Genomic DNA, 4,463 nt, shown 5'->3' with positions numbered 1-4,463 from the left:
GTTTCTTTAGTACTAGTTTTCATGGGGCAATACTTTGGCTAGAAGCCAGATAACAAAGAGGTTTCTTTAATAGTGGTTTTCATGGGGCAATACTTTGGCTAGAAGCCAGATAACAAAGAGGTTTCTTTAGTACTAGTTTTCATGGGGCAATACTTTGGCTAGAAGCCAGATAACAAAGAGGTTTCTTTAGTACTAGTTTTCATGGGGCAATACTTTGGCTAGAAGCCAGATAACAAAGAGGTCTCTTTAGTAGTGGTTTTCATGAGAGCAATACTTTGTCTAAAAGCCAGAATACAATTTAATCAGTCATTAAAGAACATTCACAGTTTATAAATTAAACATGTTAAAACAAAAAACTTACCTATCTCTTTCTGGTCATTAAGTGAAAAACCAGCCATATCTGGTATGACTGGACCTTCTAGTTCTTTCTTCAACCAGTTAGGAGTCTAAACACATACAGATTATAAATGAAGATGTTAGCTCATTTAGGAAATTAGAGGAGTAAAGCACATGAAATTTCTATTCAGTTCAATATATTTAACTTACCAACTAAATCAGATTAGGAAACCTAAAAAACATCCAATTTTTACTAGATTAAATTTCTTTAATTCACTAGCAAAATTAGGAAATGTAAATGACATGCTATTTCTACCACAATCAATTTCTTTACAACTATATTTACAGGCTTTAAACTAACTGAGACTGGAACTACTTGTAAGCTGTTGAAGCTTAGAAATGTTTCTGCTGTAACAAACTCTACTTACAAGGCCTAAGCTATCTGATGAAATTTCTAGCATCGCATGATGGTTCCTATCAGAAATCTTAGCACCGATATTTTTGGAACCATCAGTACTGCTTGTATATTTGGTTCTCTCTCTTTGTTCTTGTTTTGCATTCCTTTTCTTCTTGTAGCTTTCACGGAGAGGAAGAGTGGTATCCACAACTAAGTAAAGCCGATTTCCTGAACAATACATTTCAGACAAACTAATGATTTCTCCTCTAGCTACTTGAGCTTGTGAAGCATATAACCTGGAATAACATCTCAAGTTTCATATTTTTACTTATCAGAAAACTTTAATAAAAAACTATATTCTTTAATAAATATAATCAACCACTACAAGACACAGATAAGTAAATTAATTATTTAATTAAACTCTTAATAAAGTAGACAGAAAACTACAAGCACAGTAGATGTTGTGAGAATATAAACAAATGCAGTAGTTATAAACTCCTTTGAATCACAACCAAAGAGTAGCAAACACAGTGATCTTCATTTTTCATAGAATCTATAAAAGTTGAGTTAGCTCGAAGCAAACATAAAACAATGAAGGTGAAGTGTTGAACACAAAACAAACAGTGGAAAAAGCTAAGTTAGCAAGTATATACTTCAAACTACCAACAGAGAAGTGCTGATCACAAGAATATATTCTGCAAAAAAGGAACATGCTAGATTTGCAGGAGTATGATGTAAAGTGCTGAACATAAAACTATACTCTGTCAAATAAAGAACAAGTTGAATTAATAGGGATGTAATACAAAATATTCTTGGAGATGTACTTCATTTAAGACTACACTTTGTTCTTTTTTCTACAGAGTGTAGTGTTATGTTTAGTACTTCTCTATTAATGACTTACATTACATCTCTGCTAACTTGTTCCTGTTTACAGAGTGTAATGTTATGTTCAGTACTTCTCTGTTAATGATTTATATCCCTCCTAATTCATCTTCTTCTTTTTTTCTACAGAGTGTAGTGTTATGTTTAGTACTTCTCTATGAATGATTTACATTACATCCCTACCAACTTGTTCCTGTTTACAGAGTGTAGTGTTATGTTTAGTACTTCTCTCTATTAATGATTTACATTACATCCCTGCTGAGTTGTTCCTGTTTACAGAGTGTAGTGTTATGTTCAGTACTTCTCTCTGTTAATGACTTACAGTACATCCCTACTAACTTGTTCCTGTTTACAGAGTGTAGTGTTATGTTTAGTACTTCTCTGTTAATGATGTACATTACATCCCTACTAACTTGTTTCTGTTTACAAAGTGTAGTGTTATGGTTTGTACTTCTCTGTTAATGACTTACTTGTTCCTGTTTACAAAGTGTAATGTTATGTTCAGTACTTGTCTATTAATGATTTACATTACATCCCTACTAACTTGTTCCTATGAATGACTTACATTTCATTCCTTGTAATTTGTTTCTTTTTTTTTAATACAAGATGAATTAGGAGGGATATAAACCATTAACAGAGAATTAATTAAGAGAACATCAATTTATTTTGTAAAATGAAACTTTTGATAATTATAACTGTCTTACAAAGTTTGAAAACAATTAGGGAATGAATAAGAATAAAACTGAGTCTATTCAGATAATATAGTATTTTTGTGTTAACAACCCTGTAACTTCTGTATGCTAGCCACTGTAATGTTTCTTTTTTACAATGATTGTATGATACTTGTAATGTTTTTAAAAGTTATCTATGTAACACTGCAACCAAATTTTCAGTGTTTTGTACATGAAAGAAGATACTTCCAATATGAAAATATTGCATTTTTGATTAATCATTGTTGACCATATAGTCCTAAAATAACCTAAGTAAGTAAAAAAAAGGTAAAATAACATTAATACATTCTGTGATATACAAGTTTTAACTATTACAGCTTTACCTTACAAAGTTTGAACCCAGTAGGGAATAATGTAGTAAGAAAACCCCGAGTCTAATCAGATAATACTGTTATCAACTGAGAAACATGACCTAATTCACTCCTTGTTACCAAACTCCTGTAGCTTTTTAATATATGTATCTGGGTTTGTTTGTTTCTTGGCATTTTTTTTTACAAGGCTGCTTGGAGCAGTGTAACATTTTTACATTGCATTACATAAAAAGCACTTGGTAATTTGAACTGGTAAACCTTATTACATCTGAGATTTAGAAATGCACTGCTATTATTTTTTTCCATTTTATTAAAATTTCCTGTGTATTTAATGCAGAATTCTGCATAAACATGACCTCTGTTCATGCAAACTTTAAGTCAAAGTTCAGGCATCTAAAGGACACATTACAAAAGTAAGTTCAATGTTCCTAAAGCACCCAGGTCTATCAACCCCTGGTCACTTTCATGAAATGTCTCCATCTCTCCCTGTTCAGTGAGTAAGTAAAACATAAGCAACAAAAGCTGTTTGGTATTTTTGATCTAAACAGCATCTTATATGATATATGGGCTAAATGGATATCTCAGAGACAGCTATCTCTAATTTAAAGCTGCTGACCAGATGAAAGGCAACCAGTAAGCATCACCCATCACCTGCACGACTTTTCTTAATCAATTAGTGGGGTTGACGGTTACTTTTATAACATGTCCCCAGCTGAAAGTGTGAAGTATATTCAGTGGCATATTGCACACTCAAACCTCGAACTTTCTGGTTCACAGCCTAGCTCACTTAAAAAAACTGATATCAAAACAATAATAGTTTTTGTAACACAAGTTCACACTTTATGTAACCATAATGTCAAAATTTGATTTATCTTTTCAGTTAACTGTTCCAATTTTTGTAAATGAACTTACGCTAAAATTTCATGAGGTTGAAGAATTATGTCCTTTTTCTCTGGTACAATTTTCTTAGTATTCTGGTGTTGTTCTACTGAAAAAAAATATGTTAAATTTCTGGTTTTTTATCACTAAGACTACTTATGTTTATGACAGTGATAGAAAGCATAGCTGGCATAGTGAAAAACTGATGTTGCACTATTTATTTTAAACCCCTCTCAAAATATCTACACAAAATACTAAAAAACAGAGTAATAAAAGTAATGTTTATGACGCCACATGATCTTTTTTATTATCATAACAAAATATCAAATTGTTTTGAAAAAATATTTTTTTGACACTATTGTATCATGAAAAAACAAAACATGCTATATTTACAAAGTGAAGACCCCATTATTGCTCTCCATATACTAAAAATAAAAAAAATATTCTTTAGTTCAAGATTTAAGTGCTTTACAAAATAAAATTACATCCATGTCAAACACAATAAGCAGTTAAATCTCCATTCCTCTGTTCTACTGCTAGTGTTAAGTAATATATATACTTAATATGATCAACTAGAGAAAGAAGCTATATATATTCTTTGATAGATTGTTTAGGCAGAGTATTCACAATGAAACTTAGTTGAATGGATGGTAACTGCCTGTTGTAGAAACAAAAATGTAGAGGACAAAGTTTCGAAAGTCTTCCAGGAAAAAACTAGGATCACCAACACAGACAAATTTTGGAAGACGAAAAAAATTAAAAAATCCTTTTACATTAACACAATAAAACCTTCATTAAACAGAGATTCCTGATTAGAGGTGAGTAACCTGTGGTTACAGTTGGTTGAATCTACTGAAAGTCTCACCACCAATCAGGAAACCGAGACAAACCAACCAATCATAATACACCATCCACAATCCACCAGAA

The 4,463-nt window shown here is 31.5% G+C and overlaps 1 long non-coding RNA gene across 1 annotated transcript; it reads right to left on the bottom strand.

The window, feature by feature from the left end:
* Window positions 1–361: 361 nt before the first annotated feature.
* Window positions 362–3,725, bottom strand: LOC111088719. The gene is made up of 3 exons (XR_002613150.1): window positions 3,570–3,725; window positions 765–1,029; window positions 362–446 (listed from the first exon to the last, which is right to left on the bottom strand). It is a non-coding gene; the product is annotated as an uncharacterized LOC111088719 (long non-coding RNA).
* Between the last annotated feature and the right edge of the window lie 738 nt (window positions 3,726–4,463).

Source organism: Limulus polyphemus, unplaced genomic scaffold, assembly GCF_000517525.1.
Source record: "Limulus polyphemus unplaced genomic scaffold, Limulus_polyphemus-2.1.2 Scaffold4293, whole genome shotgun sequence".
In the NCBI taxonomy this organism is placed as follows: Eukaryota; Metazoa; Arthropoda; class Merostomata; order Xiphosura; family Limulidae; genus Limulus; species Limulus polyphemus.
The sequence above is the reverse complement of the archived record's forward strand: the minus strand, read 5'-3'. Positions and strand labels throughout refer to the sequence as shown.